Source organism: Alligator mississippiensis, chromosome 10, assembly GCF_030867095.1.
Source record: "Alligator mississippiensis isolate rAllMis1 chromosome 10, rAllMis1, whole genome shotgun sequence".
Taxonomy (NCBI): Eukaryota; Metazoa; Chordata; order Crocodylia; family Alligatoridae; genus Alligator; species Alligator mississippiensis.
In genome coordinates this window covers 25,571,838-25,594,352 of record NC_081833.1, presented here as the reverse complement: position 1 = coordinate 25,594,352, position 22,515 = coordinate 25,571,838, and the positions used below count along the sequence as shown (strand labels likewise).

General features: G+C 48.2%; 2 long non-coding RNA genes across 2 annotated transcripts; both read right to left on the bottom strand.

Annotated features, from left to right (window-relative positions):
* Positions 1-4,616: 4,616 nt before the first annotated feature.
* On the bottom strand, positions 4,617-12,066 carry LOC109284640 (uncharacterized). The gene is made up of 3 exons (XR_009455192.1): positions 10,523-12,066; positions 9,941-10,030; positions 4,617-7,232 (listed from the first exon to the last, which is right to left on the bottom strand). It is a non-coding gene; the product is annotated as an uncharacterized LOC109284640 (long non-coding RNA).
* Positions 12,067-17,725: 5,659 nt separating this feature from the next.
* On the bottom strand, positions 17,726-21,385 carry LOC132243311 (uncharacterized). Its single transcript, XR_002092174.2, has 2 exons — positions 20,057-21,385; positions 17,726-18,517 (listed from the first exon to the last, which is right to left on the bottom strand). It is a non-coding gene; the product is annotated as an uncharacterized LOC132243311 (long non-coding RNA).
* Positions 21,386-22,515: the final 1,130 nt, after the last annotated feature.

Below are 22,515 nucleotides of genomic sequence, written 5' to 3'. Positions count from 1 at the left end.
GGATGTGACCCATCACAACAAAGGGCACTAGGCTTTAGGAAACAAATTCCCAGCCTGCCCCCTCCCGCCTCCCCAGCAGCTTTAGTGAGCGTGCATGTGGAGAGCGTGCGCTCCCTCATTGATCCATCTGTCTGGTGTCTGGGCTATCTGATAAATCCAGGCAGAAATAATGAACCTCCCCACACTTCCTCTTCCCAAAGAATAAACCAGCCCTGGCCCAGGCGGTTAATATTTAACTGAATAAGGGCCATAAATATGGAAAATGGGACTTTTAATTAAATAAGCAGCTTTTAAAAGGACCCTTGGGCCGAACAGGCTTTTGTTTAAATATGATTGATTTGACACGTCCTTTCCCTTGCGCTATCTCTCTCTCTGCTGCTCATCGCAAGTCTAACAAGCAGGGACACTAGGTCCTTGTCACACAGACTCCTGTACTGGTTACCAGGGGCCAAATCCCAAGCCTGGAGGCAGAGATGGGACTCTTTGGTGTCCTTAAAAAAAGTCCTGCAGAAACCGCAACAGTTCTTGGGGCTGCTGCTGGATGGGTGGCCGGTGTTTCTCTATGGCGTCTGGATCCGCGATGGAGGTCCAGACGAGCCACCTGATGTTTTGCAGGTTAAAATTCAGGTGCCGCCACTGGGTTCAGGCGGCCAGTGCCTTAAAAACACCAACCGAGTATCTGGGGACAACAAAAGAGAAAACAGGGCGTGCACATGCAAGGTCACAGGGCCAAAACAAGTGCTCCCTGGGGGGGACACCGAGCAGAGCACCCCAGGCAGCACCCACCGGCTCACAAACTGAGGTAGCTTGCCGGTTGCTACTGCCCAGCGGTGCTCTGCCTGGAGACGTGCACGAAGGACACTAAGGAAAAGCACCCTGAGGTCACCGGGAGCCTTCCCGGCCAGAGCCTCCCGCCTGGATAGCCAGATGACAAGCTTGGCTAGAGCCAGGAGGAGGTTGACCAGGAGGTCCAGGGCCTTGGTGGGGCGATGGATGGGAGTGGACCAGGGGCTGGGTAGCTGCCCCGAGAACTTTCCATTGTGATTATTGCTTTTTCCAGGAGCTGGGGAGATCTTGGGAAGGGGAAGGGACTGAAGAAGTCGTTAGTACAGCCCAGCACTGTACAAAGTGCCACTTTGTTGCGCTTTGTCACAACACTTCATTTTTGATACCACAGCACTTCCTGTTTTCCTGCCTAGGGTGTCCTCACCATAGCTGCTGATGCACTGGAATTGCCATCTGCATTCATAGATTTCATAGACATTAGGGCTGGAAGGGACCTCGGAAGATCATCGAGTCCAGCCCCCCGCCCAAAGGGCAGGACGTCAGCTGGGGTCATAGGATCCCAGCAAGATAAGCATCCAGTTTCATCTTGAAGGTGTTCAATGAAGGCGCTTGAACAACCTCCGGTGGCAGGCTGTTCCAGACCTTGGGGGCTCGGACAGTAAAGAAATTCTTCCTTATGTCCAGCCTGAAACGATCTTGTAGTAGTTTGTGACCATTCGTCCTCGTCATCCCTTGGGGCGCTCTGGTGAACAAATGTTCCCCTAGATACTGGTGGTCACCCCTGATAAACTTGTAGGTGGCCATCAGATCACCCCTGAGCCTGCGTTTTTCCAGGCTAAAGAGCCCCAGGGCTCTCAGCCTGTCATCGTAGGGTCTGCTTCCCTGACCTCTGATCATGTGTGTGGCTCTTCTCTGGACTCTCTCAAGCTTCTCCACATCCTTTTTGAATTGTGGAGCCCAAAACTGGACGCAGTACTCCAGCTGCGGCCTCACTAAGGCCGAGTACAGGGGGAGAAAGACGTCCCGGGATTTGCTTGAGAAGCATCTATGGATGCAAGCCAGCGTTTTGGTCGCTTTACTAGCCGCAGCATCGCATTGCAGACTCATGTTCATCTTGTGGTCAATGATGACCCCCAAGTCTCTTTCTTCCATAGTGCTAACCAACATAGCACTGCCGAGCCTATAAGGATACTGCGGGTTTTTTTTCCCCAAGGTGGAGAACCTTGCATTTATCAGCGTTGAACACCATCAGATTCTCATCCACCCACTTGCTGAGCCTGTCCAGGTCAGCCTGGATCACCCGCCTGTCTTCTGGTGTGGATGCTTTGCCTGAAAGTTTGGTGTCATCGGCGAACTTGGCCAGTCCGCTTCTAACTCCAGTGTCCACATCATTAATGAAGATGTTGAACAGTATGGGTCCAAGGACAGAGCCCTGGGGGACCCCACTGGTCACAGGACACCACGATGAGTGACTTCCATCAATTACTACCCTCTGGGTCCGACCCCGGAGCCAATTTTTTTTTTGCATTCCAGCCTCCTGTCCCAATCTCAGGTCCCTCACACACATCTCTGCTGTTAAACCTCAAGTCAAATGAACAACCTCCCAGGCTATTCTTGTCCTGGGTTTCCTACATCCCTCTCCCAAACCAGAGCCTGGTTCCTGCCAGGCCAGTCTTGTGCTCACCACCCCATCCCCAACAGTTCTGCTGATGCCCCTCAGTCCTGACCCACAGCCCATTATCTCAGCCCCTACACAGCTCAAATAACATATCTTAGTCCATCCAGCATGCAATGCCCCTCCTACTCCAGCCTGGGTCTCTGACTTGGTGCTTCCTACACCAAGAACGCTTTTCACGAACCTCTGCAAGTTCTGCAATGTACATCTACCCTGCAAACTTGCCTTACCACTGCAGTACCAAACCAAAGCCCCATGCTGCTCACACTGCTTATCTGAAATCTTCTAGCAGGGCCTCTTTGCTGGAAGGATGGATGCTCCATTCCTCTAAGCCTGAATACTTCCCCTAGATTCATAGCACAGGGTGAGGCTGTCCTGCATTGCCACTCAGAGAAGCAGTGCGTGGCAAAAGTCAACACTGCAAAGCTCAGCTATGTGATGTATTTGCAGAGGGTCATAAGAAAAGGCCAAATGCTTTGGGCCCAGTGGCTCCCTACTGAAAGAGGCTGCAAAGGAGTTACTTGGTATAAGACTTTCCATACATCCCACTTCTGTTCTACACACTTTGGGTTGGATTTACCAACCATTGCCTTCTTGCCTGTATTGTTCATATTCTTCAATATTCTATTGCCCTAGAAATGGATCACAAGATATTCCTGCACCATCTTCTCTGGAGATGGCAAGAGGCCTAGTTTCTATGTAAATTGCCAGCCCTTCCCAGTATCTAATCAGAGCCCAGCGCTGCTGTATTGATTTGGGACAGGTGCTTCTTCAGGCTGGCCCAGCAGCAAGGACTGAGATGGTGAGCTTCTAACAGAGCACCAAGGGCTAGCATACATGCTGAATCAAAGGCACAATCAAATATACACTTCTATGGACTGCTTCATTTACATTATAGTACAGCCCAGAGGCCCCAGTGTCCTCGCTGCTGTAGGGACACTCCCAGAGTTTACACTGTAAATTGGCAAGACAGACACAGGGAAGCAGAGGCACAAAGTGGTTAAGGGCATATCTGGGGTTCATCATGAGGGCATCCTTCACCACACAAATGCCCCTCCCCTTGCACACACCACAGTTGTCCAACTTGTGCTGCTTTGAGCAAAGTCCTTCTTGGAACTAATCTGTCCACTCTGCTTCTATGACAGCGGTCACCAACCAGTGGATCTCCATCCACCCATAGATCTCAAAGCCTCCTGTGGTAGATCTTGGAGCCTCTTGGAGTCGATCCAAGGCTGGGGTGGGGGGCTGACTGCCCGTGTGCATGCACCCCAGCTCAGCAGGTCAGTCTGTGGAGGAGGCTAGATTGAGGGCCCTGCAGTGAGGGACAGTGCTGCAGAGGGAGGAGCAGGGGTAAGTGGGGCCCCGGCCAGTTGGGACTTACCTGCTGTGGAGGCATGCCTCCAAATAATTTTTTCTCCCTCTGCCTCAACCTGCCCCCCCCTTACCTCCCCACAGACTTACCTGCTAGGTGGGGGGGAGGCGGCGGCGCATGGTTGATCTTAGGTTGCTTTTAAATGCCAAAGGTGATCTACTTAAAAAGGTTGGAGACCACTGCTCTATGAGATTCCAGTATAGATGATCAGTGGGTAAGGGCTTTCTCTGGCCTCAGGATTGATCCTCAGGAGCAATATTGACTTAGCTTGAGTAGTCCAAGACCTCTGAGCTGTTCAGTGTCAGAGCTGGGAACTGGGCTCAAGTTTCCCAACTCTTAGTTCAGCACTCTAGGTATCAGGGTTGTTGGATACAGTACTACAGTGTGCTGGGAGGGGGAGCAGTGCACAGAAATACTGGGAAGAAAGGAGGAAAACCATGGATTCCTTGTACTCCAACAGATCTTAGATCACTGTTTCAAAAGAAGCTTGAGGGCAGTCAGTAATACCCTCCTGTTGGCACCCTTTCCTATTTCTCCATTGAAGCCTTCATTTAGGAACCAGCTGTTAGGGAACCTTAGCTCCTTAGTACAAGCCATTTTGCCATAATGAGCCAAACCGCTGCATGGTACTGCAGTTAGACTGCCTCGGAGCCCTTCCCAGGTCACCTTGGAAGCAGCAGAAGCAACACCCAAAGGCCAAAATGACTAATGACTACTTGGGTGTGAGGGGCAATACCAAACCCTAAACACTGCTGCCCCCAGTGGAAGGATGTTGCCCAACTGTTTGGTAGTTTTTCATTTATTAAACCTTATTTTTTGTATGACTTCACACAAGGCTCAGTTAGGCCCCAGATTGATTTACATTTATTGTGTAGATTCAGTTTTGTGTCCCACTGTCACAGAGCCAGGGCTGCCTGCATCTTCGATTGTACACCCCTCAAACATTAGGCTGTTTGCCTATAACCCCAGGGTAGAATCCCATCTTGGTCCCACGGGGTTTTGGCCTCACCCTCCTAGGTATCAACCATGATTGCTCAGCAGGCTCCACTGGGTTTAGCAGCCTTCAAGCCTTTTCATTCAGGAGCTGTGACTAGGAGATGACTCAAAGCAAAACAAAAAGTATTGTCTAATTTGAACAAAGCATAACAATAAAGCAGAGCTCTCTTCACAATGAAAGGCCTATGCCTTACTGATCTTACCTAACAATTTAGGCAGGACTGCCTCACCACATATACCGCCACACTCGGAGGCTGGGGTTTAGTCCGTTTCCGCTCAGTCCCTGTTGTCTCTCCCCTGGGCTTTGGGGCTGCGTTCTTAGCCACTCCAATATTCTTTGTTCCAATTTCCCGTTGCCAGGCCCCCTGAGGTTACAAGCTGGTTACCAGCCAGACAGTTGGCCTCGGAGTGGTCAGAGGTAAACTTCAAAGGAAATGACTCCTGCATTGTCCTTTTTAAGTATTGGTAAATAGTGCAATCTAAAAATCTTGCTCCCTAGACGCACAAGAAACTCCTGCTGGAATTAACCCTGCATAACCCTATTGTGAATGACACAATAACAATGAGACAGATGGAACATAAAATATTCATAAAATATTACAGGCATCTCCCACATCCGTCACACCTACAACACAGTATTTCTGCCTATAAAGTGGTCCCCATGCCCAGGTACTTGAGGTAACGTGTAAGAGACTGAATGTATCAATTTGGCAAGAGTTCATCTTCTCACCTGGGGTCCTACCCTCCTGCAATCTGGCTGAAGGTAAAGCTGGCTCATTGAGAGCCCGAATCATCAAAGCATTTACGCACCTGCTTGACTTTACAGCCCATTTCACTTCCCATTGTAGGACTTAGGCACATAAGTGACAGGTTTACAAAGCAGCTTAAGGGAGAGGGGCTAGGTGCCTAAACCCCATTCAAAGTCAATAGGAATTAGGTCCCTTAGTATGCACAAAAGCCCAGCTTGTTTGAAGAGAAGCATAAGCAAGTTGTTTGTTGAATCCAGGCCCTGCAGGGAGGAAGTGAGATCTATGTCTGTATGAGTATAGTAACCTCCAGAATTGCAGCATTGTAAGGGCAGACTGGGGCAAACCTCTTAGACAGCTTGGGGTCACTCCCAAGACAAACATCTCATGTAAGGGTTTGGATGTTTTGGATGGGCTTGTGTTTAGTTTATTATAGGGCAGGTGGGGTGACCATGTGATGGGAAAATTGGCAAAAATATGCAGGATGCAGTCATGCAGTGCCTGAGTGCTGCCTAATAACCCAGGTACTAAGCATTGGAAGTCCAGGTATGGTACTTCTGCTGTGCAAGGGGAACTGCATAGGTCTGATTTAACACTGAATTAGCCTAGATTTCTAGACCAGTGGTTCTCAACCTTTTTTGTATTAGGACCCATTCATAAACATCAATGGCCAGTCCCAATCCACTGTCCCTCACCCCTAGCCCACCACTGTGTGTGGCAGGGGGTAGGTGTGTGGGCTGGGGCAGGGAGGCCCAAGCAGCCCCTTGCAGGCTGGAACTCTGACAGTCTGCAAAGGAAAAGCCAGTTTCCCACATTTTTCACCTTTAAAGGAGAATCCATTTTTAAGGTTTGTTTGCGACCCTTTCATATATTCTTGTGACCCACTTTTGGGTCATGACCCACAGGCTGAGAAACACTGTTCTAGAGGACTTTGCTTTCAGAGAGCAGAACAGTCTGTTTCTACAGATGGTGCAGGGAAATAGATGGGTGCACACAGAGCCTGAAGCTCATATGAAGAAGCAGTGAAGTCACTGTAGGACCAAGGCCTCCCACATTGTTGATCCTTTTGTGTCTTGTTCTAATGTCAGTGCTGCCCACCTGCTGGGGCCTTCTAGCTTACCTTCTAGGGGAGGCAAAATCCTGTATTTTAGGCTGGACAGCACTCTACTTTGTGCACTATTGGGGGACCCAGGATAGCTGTGTCTATCCCAGAATTCCTACGTGACCAAAATCAGTTACTTTCTCTCTGGACCTTGGTTCTGACTCTGTAAAATGGGATAATGATTCATTCTTTGCCTCCAATCGTAGTCTTGCCTACTCTTAGCTCTTCAGAACAGAGACTCTCAGGCAGGCAGCATCCAAGACACCTCAGCACCTTCAGTCTGTATCCAATGTGAGAGCTCCTGGGTACTCTACAGGATACCTGCTATCCAGCTGCTCCCTAAATCTTACCTCTCAAGTGTTGCTTATTTCAAAGCCCATCCACACATTACCATCCCAATGTTGCTTATGTTCCACACAGAATTGATGGCTCTTGGCTCTTATCATTGAGAAGTCTCTCCATCCAGCAATGCAGAACAATTGAAGAGTAAGTACAAGGAGGGCTACTTATACTGAGAGCCACCAAGTAATGCTACCACACGACCTTCCAGATTTCCTTTTTTTAAAAACAGAAAGAAACAAAACAAAACATGGTTAGGTTTTGACCCTTGGGGAGACTGATCTTGTTAGTTTTGGAGAAGGCTTTGGTGTAGGGGCAGTATAATGAGAGAGATGGAGCTATGTGAGCAGCAAAGGAGTTTAAGCAGAGACCAAGACAGCAGACAGTCAATCCTTGAGGCAAAGGGACTGGCCGAGGCATTGGGCTGAGAGTCGAGAACTCTTGTAAGTGCATAAATCAAATAGGTGACATCTAGAGATTTGGCACTGGTGATTTTTCCTCCCAAGGAAACCAACCTGAAAAATCTTAGGCTTCTGCTATCATTTATCAGCTGGTCAGCGTTGATGTAAGGAAAGGGCACTGGTGTTAGAATGAGTAACCGTAGTAAAGAAATCCATCCCACAGCCCTTTAAGTTTAATGTTTCAATGATTTTGGGGTCCATCTCTTGGAACTTTGCCTTGCATTATGACTGGTGTTGGGTTTTTATCAAGCTAAGAGCAAGGAACCTAACAGCTCTTTCACTCTGTTTCCCCCTCTCAATCTACCAGCCCTTCCATCCTATCACCCAGTGTCACCAGGGTAGTGGATTTTTTAGGATCTGTTAACTAGAGTTGGTCAAAAAAGGGAAGGGATGGGATTCCACCAACAGCCCTGGCTATTTCTCAACAAAATTCTGAATGTTTCAACAATGACTAAACAACTCTACCAATTAAAGTAGCACAAAAGCATGGAGCCCTGCACACTAACATTTGGGGCTCAATGACAAATGTGTCTAACCCAGTGGGGCTCAACCTTTCAGCCCCATAGGCTGGATGAATGCTGCAGGTCTAGTCTATGGGCCAGATTCTATGGCCAGGGTCGATCTACAGGCTAGATTCAGTGTGGGGTCACTGTGCAGGGTCAATCCACAGGTGTAAACGGGTGCGCTGACCCAACCCCATGTGCTGGATCCACCCATGAAGTGACCTTGCTTGCCCATGTAATCTGGGGTTGTGTCATCTGGTCCACAGGGCTCCCCATGGGCCTGGGAATTTGGCAGCAGGGGAGCTACAGCAATTAATGCTGCAACAGCACCCCCATGGGAAAATGGATGCAACTGTGGGGAGCCCCATGGGCTGGATGACATGGCCCCATGGGTTGGATTTGGCCTACCAGCTGGAGGTTGAGCACCACTGGTCTCATCCAAAGCCCATTAAAGTCAGTGGGAGCCTGTTCATGGCCTCTCTAAAGTCAACAGAAATCCTGATCCCCTTTCAAGACAAAGTCATATTCTGTCTTGCCAATAACACTTGGCTTTTTAATCCTTCTTCAACCTGCTCTAACATTACTGTGGGGAAGGAGGTGTTCCCTGGAGTTTGAAGACCACCAAGATGAAGCCAGTAGTCAGATTGTGAAGAAAAGTTACATGGGGAATTGCCATTTACGGCCACTATTTCCAACACGTACCCATGCATTACCCTCCCCTCCCTCCCCATATACACACTGAACTAAGGCTCTGTTCTGAATCATGGATCATTTTTAAAGTAGCCACAGTTTGTTTAATCCTAGATGAATTCAAAAGGGACCTTGTCAAGATAAAACCCCTTGATTAGAAGTAATGTCTCTTGCTGAGGCAGTCACAACACTTAAGATTATTACAGTTTTAATTTTTAAAACCTAAATTATGCTTTAATTCTTCTAGCACTTCAGCACCAGCCTTACTCACAGACTTTGGTGGGGTTCCAGCCAGCCTTACACCAACATAACCAAGCATGCTTCATTTTACACTATATTGTGTATACATGTGCTTATTGCTTTGCATTTCATTGAGGCAATGAACAGGGCCAGACTAACACATAGGCAAACTAGGCACATGCCTAGGGCCCTGAGCTGTGGGGGGCCCCAGTCCTTTCCTCTGAGGTGGTGGCATGAATGACCCCACCAGCCCCCCTTCCCTTCTCCTCCCCTCCCCTCCCCTCCGCTGGTCTTGCTGCGATGACAGCTGCTTCTTAGCAGTGCCAGGGTGGGAAGGGGGTCTCAACCAGCCCAGGGCCCACAAGTTTGTTTGCCTAGGGCCCACTAAAGAGTTAATTTGGCCCTGGCAATGAAGCAGCCTAGTCTCACCCCACCTTTTCCCTTGCACTTGAACTAAGGCAAGTCATTGGAGGTGCCCTGATGTGAGCAAGAGCTACCAAAGAAGGCCTCAACTAACAATTCTCAGTCAGGCTCACGCCCTGCTTGCCCTAGGCCAGGGTTGTCCAACTGGCAGCCCACAAGCCCCATGCAGCCCGAGAGTGGCTAACTCGTGATCTATTGGCTCTCAGCACTTTTACCCCCTCAGCACAATGCAATTCCCATGCAGGTCTGGGCTCTCATCCTCCAGGCCGTTGCCATCTCCCTTCCATTCCCTGTCCTGGCAGCTGCTGTTGTCACCATCTCTTCCTCCTGCCCTGGACCACCAAGGTCTCTGGGATGTCCCCTTCTTCCTCTAGTTTTTGTTTCCAATCATTACCCTTAGGGGTGGTGTGGCCTTCAGCCCACAGTGCACAGCCCAAAGAAGCTGGACAACTCTGTCCGTGGCCAATACGACACTAAGGCTTCTCCTCCCCAATATCTGGATGCACATTTTCATCCTAGATGCCATAAAACCATTTGTTTTATATTTCTCATAACCCATTTTCCTTTGTATGTGTTTGTTTGCATTATAATAACGTCTAATACTTACCCCCTCCACTCCAAGATCAGGGCCTCATTGTGATATATATTGTACAGACGCACACTGGAACAGATCTCTTTGCTCCAAAAAGCCTGTAATCTAAGCAGAAAAAAGGGGAGAGGCAGAAATGACTTGCCTGAGGTTACACAACAGCTCAGTGGCAGAGCCAGGAATGGAATCCATGTATCCAGAATCCCTGCCTCGTGCCTTATCCACTAGACCCTCTTTGCCTCAGAGACACTTCACCTTTGAAGCTGAAATACTTTCTGGAGCAGTGTTCCTGTGAGGCAGAAAGTTTAGACAGTTCATAGCAGTGGCTGCCAGCCTTTTGGCAGGTGTGCCACAAATTAGCCCAGCACCCTCAACGAATGCCATACTGGTCCCCTTCCACTGACCAATCTTTCTTCTCCCTGCCTGATTTCCTGCTGTGCTTTCTGGTCCCTGCCCTACCACCTTGCTGCCTGCCCCCTCCCTGATCTGCCGCATGCCACGCACAGAGACTGCGTGTGCCAGTTGGGGTGCACATGTCACAGGTTGGCCAAGCTTTGTTTACAGGATGGAGGGTTTCCACTTTCAGGTTAAAAAACAAACCTAATATCCAATAGCACCATTTAATCCCATTGAGTTCCTGGTGTAGCTTGGCGGAGAGAAGGATTTCTGTAGTGTTCTGCTGGAATTGGGCAAAGCATTAGTGTTTTTCTACTAAAAGCTTGCAAGGAAAAGGAAAGAGCAGAAGAAAAATACAGAGCAAGGGAAGGAAAAAAAAAGGAGGCTGGAGAACAGTGGAGGGGAGGCAGGGAATAACATTCAGCAGGCAGGCACAGGTCCAAGGTCAACTCTCCCCTCTGCTCAGTATGCAGCACTGCCTGCTGACTCCACATGAGTGCATCCTGGCAGCCTGAAGATATGCAGCACCATCACCCCCATCAAGCACACACCATCTCCACGACTGCCCCCTCCTCCCCCCCTTGGCGGGGAGGACAGAGTCGTGCCTCATCTCTGTGTGCCAGCTCCAAGGGCGATTTACGGCTGCCGCCGACGCCCCACTCCCAGATCCCATTCACTGCAGGCTGGGCTTTATGGAGAAAGCCTTGGGGCATATGTTTCGGCCATAATTCATGTCTGCCTCTGAGATACCATAGCCGCTGCCTTGGTAACAGACTAGGGTTTTACACGGTGCCGTTACCTCCCTTCTGTGTGAAGGTGGGGTTGGGTTTGTCTTGGGAGCTGTGGAGCAGTGGCTCAGCTGCTGGTTAATTGGAGTAGCCAGAGCAGGCTAATAAGTGCCGTCTTCAGCTCTTACCCAGTGACACGGACACCAACAAACAGCACAAAACCAACCAAAGCAGCCTTTGCTTATGGAGACATGTGCAATGTCTGACCTGGATGCATGGGGGGCAAAAGATCCCTAACACAATCAAATGTTCCAGAGTCAAAAAAGAATCTGATTAGACCCCAAGTTAGTACTGCACAGGCTGCACAAGTCCTCTGGAGACCCTAGGTACATACTCAGGTTGCCAGTCTGTGCTTAAGTCTGTACTTCTACACCACTGCTGTTCCTACCCGTGCTGGCCAGATCAAAACTAATAAGAAACTGGTAAGTGTTGTTTAAAAGTCTTGCTTAAGAGTGTGTGCTCATGGCTAATGACTAGCAATCAGGACTTGCAAGTTCTAGTTCAGAACTATCTTTGGCTCATGTGATGTTGAGCAATTCATTTAGGCACATATTTTCAAACTCTGGCAAATAAGTTAGGCCAATAAATCCAAGCGAGTGACTTGATTTTCAGAGAATATTCATCTAGCATCTCTGTTCCTTATTACTCCGTCTGTATAGTGGGTGCACTGCTTTCAACAATCAGAGGATAGAAATCCAAGTAATGCATGTGTTTTCAAATGCGTCTACAAACAAGACCATACACTCTTGATGGCTAGCATGCATGAAAACACAGCTTCTATTCAAAAGCACCTCTGGATCCTTTTTAAAGTGGGTGCTGAACGCAGGTTCTATACACAGGTTTGTGCCTGTTGTAAATTAGTTTCTTTTCTACCTTGGAGAACACAACATCAGCAGAGTCCCCCTATGCCTGATGCAGGGTGTTTGTACCCAAAAGCTTGCAAATAACTTTTTTCCAACTTTTGAGTTGGTATAATAAATGATATCACATCTATCTAAAGAACCCTGCCTGATTATATACACAAACCATTTAACTCCCATGCTGAAATGAGGCTTCTTCTGTGGTGGAATATAGCATTATAAAACAGAGGCTTAACCACAGGAAGGTAAAGGAAATTACCTTAGCAGAATGAAACCACAGGGAAAATATGGCACATATATTTAAGCTGGGCTCTGACCACAATGCTAAGTTTTATGAAGAAAGCAATGAGATCATTAGTGAGTACATGAAGTGAGGACCTCAGTTTTACCTCTTATCTGAAACAGAAATGACCCAAGACAAGAATTGGCAACCTCAGGCCTGTGGGTTGGATCTGGCTTGCAGAGACATTGGATCCAGTCCACAGACATGGGGCTTCACTGGTGTTTGTTGGTGGCGGGGCTTTGGCTGCAAACACTTTCCCTGTGCCACTGTGGAAAGAAGTGCCAGCTGTGGGACTGTGGCAAGCTCACTGTGGCAAGTTACACACAGATACTGGAGCAAACGTGTGCGTATGGAAGGGAGGTGGGGCATCAGTCACTATACATGGAGACAGACACAAGTGTATGCTCCCCAGCTTCACACAGAGGGGAGCCCTGCTGGATAGCAAAGGGGCAGTGAAGAGAAATGGAGAAGTGTCCAGATGAAAGCTGGCCCCCTCCAGAGCAGGGTGGTAGCTGTATAGTTCAGTCAGTTTAAAAATCACAGGCTCTTCCTGCAATGGTCTGTAGCCAAAGGGAACTCCACCACACCGGTGGAGAGGAGACACACACAGAGTTCAGCTTCAAATGTGCTGTAAAAACAGGACTTAATAGCTTTGCTATTGTTTGACATTTGGGTTTTACTCGCTATAGAAAGCGGCACTAATTACTTCTTAGTTACACAGGAGTTGCAGCATAACTGGAGCAGAGGGTTTTATGAAGTGCTACGGACTGTAATTGCCAAGCCATTTTGCCTGTGAGCTCTGCACTTCCCCAGCCTGCAAGAGCCACCAGAGCATCCCTGGGGAGACTTCATGGGGGGCTACAAGTCCACCTTCTGCAAAGACCAATGGAAACAGAAGCCAGCCCCATACAGAGCACAATCACTTTCTCCACATGGGGATACTAGCCTCTGACATACAGAAGTGCTGAGGTGCTCAGAGAAGGGAGACAGCTCAGACACCAGTTCAAAAGCTGTGCTGACAGGACAGCACGTTAGCCAATATGCTTTATGGCTGATATCATCACTGGGAAGCCACAGCAGTGAAATTCAGGTGGACACCAAAACTGCAGAACTAGCCCAACTGACTATTGAGGAAACAATGCACTTAAGTCTGCTGTTTAGCATGCCTGAGAGGCATGATTTTCTCCCTGGGGATCTTCTGAGCATGTATTACCCAGTGACTTTTCTACCACTGCACTGGTAGGGCACTGGCAATGTTCTTGCTTGCCATGTTTTACCTGTGTCTTGTAGAATATTGCTGGTTTGTAATGTGTTCTGTGGTTGGGCTGTGAGAAGTTGGAATGGATGATAAATAAGTCTCTTAGAGTAAAAGGTTGGTGGTAGATGCTGGAGACTGAAACTGGTGTCCTACGAGGCCCCCTCCAGTTTTATATACCTCTGTTCTCTTTGTTGAGAGGAGCTCCACACTCAGCAATTAGAGTTACAGGGAGAGAAGAAAACTCCCTGTTGTTATTCTCGTCAGCTGCCTGGCATCACAAACCAAGGCTCCAGCTCAGAACACCTGAGAATTTAGATCTTGGCAGAGATCCACATTCACTTGTGGCTAGCCAGGGGACCTGGCCTGTTCTGGCTTTGGAGCACTGTGAAGTCACTTGAGGAATGTTGTTCTCCACTTTAATGCTGACTGTCTTGGTCACTGATTTATCAAAGTGAGGAGGACTTCCAGAACTCTGTTGTGCACTTACTAGACCAGCTACTGGTCTTGGACACTTGCTTTTTGGACTTGAACCCCTCTGCCCAGACACAGTTCTGAGATCATCACGAGGAATATTACGAGTGCTAAGTATTAAGATGAAAATAGCCTACAGCTCCCTCCCCAGCGACTGCTCCTGCATGAACCTTCCCCACTTTGAAACTCCTGCACAGTGAGGCTGGGATTGAAGTAACTGCTGGGAGATCTTCTACAGTCGGAGGCACAGAGAGGTTAAGTGATATGACCAAGGCCATCCAGGAAGTCTACGGCAGGACAAGACTTTGAACGCAGCTTCCTTGGTTCCTAAGCACTAGACCTTCTGTCTCTCCTTCTTTTCCTCCCATAGGATCAAAGGAACATTGTTTATGGTCCATTGTTCAGACTCGCAGCTGGACACGTGACACACTCGAAAGCTGTAGCCTCAGTGAACTGTCAGTGATATGCTTACAATTGTGACTGGTATTTGTGAGACTCCAGGTAGCCATCTTGCTGAGAGCCAGGTCTTAGGACACTGAGGGCCCAAAGCAAGAGGTTAAAACATTTTCTAACTTAAGAGGGACATAGATAGGGCCTCGTTTAAATTGTGGGCCCAGATTGAAGCACGATGGCTCCTTTAATCTTGGAGTTTCTCCCTACATGCCTCCCACTGCTGATTGGCAGAGGTGCCCTGCTGTTCGCTCCTGATGGCCAGGAGGTGAAAACCATGGGTTTAAATATGCTGCAGTTTTTGCCTCGTCTGGTCAGCAGCATACTTAAAACAACAGTTTTCACCTCCTGGCCATCAGGAGCAAGCAGCAAGGCCACAGGGTCCCTCTACCAACCAGCAGCGGGGAGGCAGGGGATGGGACGGGGGTCACACACACACACACACACACACACACACACACACACACACACACACACACACACACACACACACACACACACGGAACTCCAAGATTAAAGGAACTGCCACACTGCGAGATGGGCCCCTGATTTAAACCAGGCCCTAGACATGGAGTTTCCCTCTTATTGTGCCAGATTCTGTGCTGTTAAAAAAAGGAAAAGAGACTGTGACTTCAAAACCAAATTAGACCAAGAGTCCAATCTCTTAGGTGGCTCCACTGAAACCCACAAGACAGCTCCAGCACTAGGGTACCACTCATTGAGATTTCATAGACATTAGGGGCTGGAAGGGACCTCATGAGATCATCTTTTCAAGAAGGGGAGGAAGGAGGACCCGGGCAACTATAGGCCAGTCAGTCTCACCTCCATCCTTGGCAAAATCTTTGAAAAAATGATCAAGGCTCACATTTGCGAGAGCCCAGCAGGACAAATTATGCTGAGGGGAAACCAGCACGGGTTCGTAGCAGGCAGATCGTGCCTGACTAATCTAGTCTCTTTTTATGACCAGGTTACAAAATGCCTGGACACAGGAGGAGGGGTGGATGTCATATACTTAGACTTCAGGAAGGCCTTTGATACGGTATCCCACCCCATACTGGTGAACAAGTTAAGAGGCTGCGACTTGGATGACTACACAGTCCGGTGGGTGGCGAAGTCGCTGGAGGGTCGCACCCAGAGAGTCGTGGTGGACGGGTCGGTTTCGACCTGGAAGGGTGTGGGCAGTGGGGTCCTGCAGGGCTCGGTCCTTGGACCGATACTCTTTAATGTCTTCATCAGCGACTTGGATGAGGGAGTGAAGTGTACTCTGTCCAAGTTTGCAGATGACACAAAGCTATGGGGAGAAGTGGACACGCCGGAGGGCAGGGAACAGCTGCAAGCTGACCTGGACAGGTTAGACAAGTGGGCAGAAAACAACAGAATGCAGTTCAACAAGGAGAAATGCAAAGTGCTGCACCTAGGGAGGAAAAATGTCCGGCACACCTACAGCCTAGGGAATGACCTGCTGGGTGGCACGGAAGTGGAAAGGGATCTTGGAGTCCTAGTGGACTCCAAGATGAACATGAGTCGGCAGTGTGACAAAGCCATCAGAAAAGCCAATGGCACTTTATCGTGCATCAGCAGATGCATGATGAATAGATCCAAGGAGGTGATACTTCCCCTCTATCAGGTGCTGGTCAGACCACAGTTGGAGTACTGTGCGCAATTCTGGGCACCGCACTTCAAGAGGGATGCGGATAACCTGGAGAGAGTCCAGAGAAGGGCCACTCGCATAGTTAAGGGCCTGCAGACCAAGCCCTACGAGGAGAGACTAGAGAAACTGGACCTTTTCAGCCTCCACAAGAGAAGGTTGAGAGGCGACCTTGTGGCTGCCTATAAGTTCATCATGGGGGCACAGAAGGGAATTGATGAGGTTTTATTCACCAAGGCGCCCCCGGGGGTTACAAGAAATAATGGCCACAAGCTAGCAGAGAGCAGATTTAGACTGGACATTAGGAAGAATTTCTTCACAGTTAGAGTGGCCAAGGTCTGGAACGGGCTCCCAAGGGAGGTGATGCTCTCCCCTACCCTGGGGGTCTTCAAGAGGAGGTTAGATAAGCATCTAGCTGGGGTCATCTAGACCCAGCACTCTTTTCTGCCTATGCAGGGGGTCGGACTTGATGATCTATTGAGGTCCCTTCCGACCCTAACATCTATGAATCTACGAATCAGGTCCAGCCCCCCCCCCACATAGGCGGGAAGTCAACTGGGATCGAGTGACCACAGCAAGAAATAAATCCACCTGTTTTTGAAGGAGTACAGAGTAGGTGCTTGCACCACCTCCAGGGGGAGTTTATTCCAGAACCTGGAAACACGCACTGTAAAGAACTTTTTTCTGATATCCAGTCTAAATCAGCCTTCCTGGAGTTTATGGCCCTTAAACCTTGTTATCCGTTAGGGAGCTCTGGAGAACAGCTGTTCTCCCAGGTGCTGATGTACCCCTCTTACGTAATTGTAGGTTGCCACCAAGTCCCTCCTGAGCCTTCTCTTCTTCAGACTGAAGAGTCCCAAGTCCCTCAGCCTCTCCTCGTATGGCCTTCCCTTCAGGCCTTGGATCAGCCAAGTGGCTCTCCTCTGGACTCTCTCAAGCTTCTCCACATCCTTCCTGAAGTGAGAGCCCACTACTGGACACAGTACTCCAGCTACTGTCTCACCAGGGCTGAGTAAAGTGGGAGGGTGACTTCCCTGGTTTTGCTTGAGATGCATTGGTGGATGCACACCAATTTGGTTAGGTTTGCCAGCCACAGCATCACATTGGTGGCTCGTATTCAGCTTGTAGTCAATCAAGACCCCCAAGTCCCTTTTGGTTGTGGTGCTAGCGAGCGTAGCACTGCTGAGCCTGTAAGTATACTGGGGGTTCTTCCCACCGAGGTGCAGCACCTTGCACTTTTCAGCATTGAAGGCCATCAGGTTTTGGTCAGTCCACCTTGAGAGTGTGTCCAAATCGGCCTGTATCCCCAGCTTGTCCTGCAGTGTGACCGCCCTCCCTCATAATTTGGTATCATCCACGAACTTGGCCAGTTCACATCTGATTCCCAAATCCAGATCATTGATGAAGATGAAGAGTACCGAGTACTCTTTTGTTGCCTGAGTACCGAGCCCTGAGGGACTCCTCTGGTAACTCTCCACCATGTTGATCTGAGAGTTAGCTGGGTGTCTGCTAACTTTGGTTCAAGCTGCACCAGGCTATGAATTAAGTGCTGTGGAGATGCTTGATTCTATACCTAGTCAGCCATCACAGGTGCCTTTCCTTCTGACTGATCTCAGCTGAGTCTGCTTCTCAAGAAGAAACCAAGTCTGTTGAAGTCTCTATTGCATCTTTATGACACCATTCACCAGCATGGCACTCAGATACCAAAGTGATAGGGTACAGAGATTTGTATATAGGTCTCACACAGCCTTTCAGCTGAGACTGGCAAACTCAATGCATCCAATACTTTCCTAGAGGTATGTCATCCTCCAGAAAAAAACCTCCCCACAAGTGAGTTTGCTACTGACTGATGTGGTTCAGCTCTTGCTCTCATCATTACATTTCTCACTAGATTTTTCTCTCTCTCTCCCCCTCTTCCCTCCCTCTGCAGACAGATGACAAGTGAGAATGCATGTGTCCCATAGAAATTATCTTCTCTGCATAATTCTCTGCCCTCGCATTGTCTGGACAAGCCTGGATGATTCCTAGCGACAAAAAAATTGGTAAAAAAAAATTCTTCAGTAAAATAGGAGGGGGAAAAAAATTCTCCTGCTCTCTCTATCTGCATTCTTTCTGGAATGAGAAAGAAACATGCCTTTTTGAGACCCAGGGAGATTTTTCAGATTCTAACTCACCCCCAGTCTGAGAATACATGCTTAAGAAATGCTTGAACCCCTCTGAACTGGCACGAGGAGCAGACATCCTCTCAGTGGCCCAATCTTTTCCCCATTTGCTGCCAGAAAGGCAGAGCTAGGCAAATTCACTCTTGTCCTTTATGGTTGTGTTTGTTTTGCCCAGTTCTGCTTTCACTTCTGGATTGGCTGGACTCTTCAGTTCTGGATGCTTGTGATGATAAAGCACATTGCGGTGCTGCATGACCAAAAGAGTTTGATCCTCTGGCTCTGTAGACAGACAGGAAACAGGAGTGTCAGGACAGACTGGTGTTCTGACCCAAGGGGTAGTAGGTTCACAAACCCAATCAGGATCTGATCTGCTCTACAGTTAGTATGGTGAGCTCAAAGGAGCACAAAGTTATTGGGAGTTGGTGTTATACTATTTGGTGCTCTTCCTTGAGGAATTTAAATGAGTTTGCCCCATATAACCCAGTAATTGGTTTAATAATTGGGTAAAAGGTACCTTCTTTGGTAGTGACAATGCTGTAGGAAGGAAGGGCCATCAGACAGAACAATGGGCTCAGACTGGGTTCAATTCCCAGCTAAATCATAGGCTACCTGTATGAGGTTCACTCGCACACTATTAATCAACTCTGTACTTCATAAAGATCTAGCCCATAGGAACACTGGGAGGACAAGTCCACCTGGATATTAATGTGATAAGGACCATGAACAGACCTAGCTAGATGGCCTACACCTCAACAGAGAGATGGTCTTATAGACATGATAACACAGAGCCCTTTCCATCCTAGCCTTTCATGATTACCTGCTGCCGCCACCCCTCCTCTTCAGCAAGCCTAGCAACCATCTGCATAGGAGAACAGCATTAAAGAAATAATGCATCTCTGGGCTGTCCTAAGGCAGTGGAGGTGCTGAAAAGCAACAGCTGGTGGGCAGCCAGCTCACTGCAGACCAGGCTAGGAGTAAGCCCTTTGAGAGAGAAATGTTTCACGTAGGTCCGATATCGGATTGGCACTGATATAATGGAAATTGACTGTATTGGAAATTGGCCTGATGTGGCTGATAAATGCCTCATGCATGTGTGGGGCTGCAGTGCAGAATGTAGATGGCAAGGAGCATAGTTCGGCAGCTTGGAGAACTGCATCCAGCTGGTAAATCTGTTGTGGTGGAAGGGGAGGGAGGAGGGAAGAGGGACGGAGCATGGGGGTGGGGGCACATCAAGCCCGTGATGAGGGAGGAAGCGGGGCTTGGGCTAGGGCAGACGCTGCCCAGCCATGGCGGGGCATGGGTGGGACAGAGCTGTGGCTGTTCCGGGGGGTGTGGGGAGGGGAGGGTGACTCCCACTGCTGCATGCACCTCAGGAAGGGACTACAGCAAAGTTTGAGGTGGCTGCAGCCCCCTCCCCCTGTACCTGCCTCTCAGTGCCACCGTCTGCCCCGAGTGCAGCCCAGCCCCCACCAGGAAGAGCCTGGAGCAGCCTGCCCCACACAGATCTGGGGGCACATCCCCCCCCCCAGGATGTACGCAGTGGTGGGAGCTGACTCCCCTGGATGAGCTGCTTGCAGCTCTGTCCCATGCCCTGCCCCACCCTAGCTGGCAGCACCTGCCCCTGCCCCACTCTTTCCCTCACCACAGGGGACTCTGCTCCCCTCCTCTTCAAAGGAGTAAGAACCCAGCAGACAGCACTGGACGTGGACTCAGGAGTCTTGGGTTCTATTCTGAAATCTGACTCTGACCTGCTGAGTGACTGTGGACAAGTCTGTGTCTCAGTTTCCTGATCTGTGAAATGAGGAGGGTGACACTTACCTCTTCGTAAAGTACTATGAGTTCTGCTGCTAAGAACTGAGCATCACGACAGATTTAGGAAATGAAAACACACAGATCTGTTGGATGGAACAGCAGGACGTACATTTGGATGAATCCCTACTGGAAGAATGGTGCTCTGTAAAGAATACAAGCAGGTTTTAATTAGCTGACATTTCTCACAGACTTCTGCTCAGCTCGTGCCACTCCTGGCACTCAGAGCCACTATTGCTTATGAGTCCCCATGAGGCACTACCATATACTGCCGCTGTCCTGTCCCATTCCGGGGCTTCGCCCAATTACTGCTATGCTGGTGGGTAGTGCTAAGACAGCCAAGCAAATGGCTGAAGCACCCAGTGCAAAGAAGCCATTTGCTCCTATTTAGTTTCTGCAAAGCCTTTTAATACTTAGAAGCCTAGTCACGAACCAGGGCCCAGTTGTGCTAGGGGCTGTACAAATGCACTTAGTGGGTAGCCTCCAATTTCACTTCCCCATGACAATGTGGCAATAGTAACATTTACTGTACAGATATCCATTCCATCCATTTGTTCCCCATGCATTTACATGAATAACATCTGCACCATTATCCTCAGCCTCCTTTCCTTCTGCAGAACCAGGACAAGCCTCAGTAGAGGGGGCATGCAGTTAATTATCTGCAAAAACAACTCAAGGAAATCCAACTATTCCCTGGCTCTCAACTTGTTGCCCAAATGGGATTTCATGTGTGAAGTGATGGAGAAACAAGACAATACTAACTTGTAAAGGAGCAGGTTATACTAAACTTCACTGTTAGGTACTTCTATAGTATGAAGCTTTGGAAATTAAAGCTATGTTCCTGACCAGGTTCAACTTGAGCACCCTAATATCCATAAAACCAGGCGTGCCAGATCCTTCCATTATATTTTGTCGCCACTACAATTATTGTTATAATACCTCTGGCTGATGATATTTACCAACTTAAATACATACCTAAAAAATGAATGTACAAGAGTTAAAACTCACTACTTACTGTTCCATTCATTCCCTAACCAAGTGGTATCAGTTTTGCTATGACAGTGATGCTGAAAGAAGCAGGAAGTGATCAGAGTTTGGGGGGCTTTCCTAGATGAATGTCTAGTTGTAATTAAGCTACAATGTTCCCCCAAAGCATCACTTGCACTTACCTTACAATTCTCAACATGATCCATCTCTTACACGCATTCAAAAGCTGACCTCCAGTTCCTGTCTCAAATTACATCACTGAACTGGTGATGTAATTATACTTATTTATATATAAGTATATATAAACTAAAAACAGTAAAAGTGGAAGCTTTTCTCACCTAAGGAAGATGAGAAAAGCTTCCACTTTTACTGTTTTTAGTTTATATATACGGATAGGTTAGTGATATAGGAATTATATTTATCAAAATATACTAATAAATATATTTTATATTGCACTGGCATGTTTATTTACACATGGCGTCCTTGCATCCAGAAACCATGGGCACATTATATGCACTGCTCACTGCTACCCACTGCTCATTTTTTAAAAATGACACTGGAGGCTTCAAAGTTTTGGGATCCCACCTTGAGATTTTCAGTTTTGAACACCTACTGTCTGAAAACCAGGCCCTATAAGAAGTTTCATGAGTGGGACCCCTAACATTTCTTAAGCACTTTTGAAAATCTAGGCCTGTGAATACTATTGTAATTAGTTATGACCAAGACCTACAATTGTGGATCTGACCTGCAAAGAGACTTTATTAGGTCTGCCAAATATGTTTGCACGAGAATGCACCATCTAGTGCTTGGCTCTATCAACCCCTGCCTCTGGACCCCTCTTAATTCAGCCCATTGTTAGTGAAAGGTTGCCAACCTCTGTTTTAAAACACTTGGAGCACTTGACTCCAGGACAGAGTTACAACCAGGACTGTAAGCACTCGGTTCTTTCCTGCTTAGGTAGGATTCAGAAAGGATATGTTGTGAAACTGATCAACAGCTTTTGTACAACCTTTCCTTTGTGAAGTCCTTTGAGACTGTTGAACACGTGACACTGGAGAAGAGCAAAGTCATTCTCATTTGAAAGCTTATTGCACAAGAGGCTTCAACAGTTGAAACCAAAGCATTTTATGTACTTCTGTGTCTCAAATGATTAAAAACAGCCTCCTAAATTAGCAGTCACTAACTCTTACCACCTCTGGATTTCTCAGTGGAATCTCCCCAGGTGTGCATTTATCTCTTTGGACTGTAAAGCTTTGAGACCAGAACCTCAAACGTTTGAGTCCTATGCAGCACCATGCACATTCTCAGATAACAACAACAATAATAGTATCACCTCATCTCTACTTAAACTCTTCTAAATCAGGAATAAATGTCTTCTATGCAGCTGTGGCTGGGAGTCAGTGGGTGGGTCATCAATCCCCATCAGTTAATCCCAAGGAGTTGCATCCAATGTTAGGTACAACACTAAGTCTGAGGAGAAG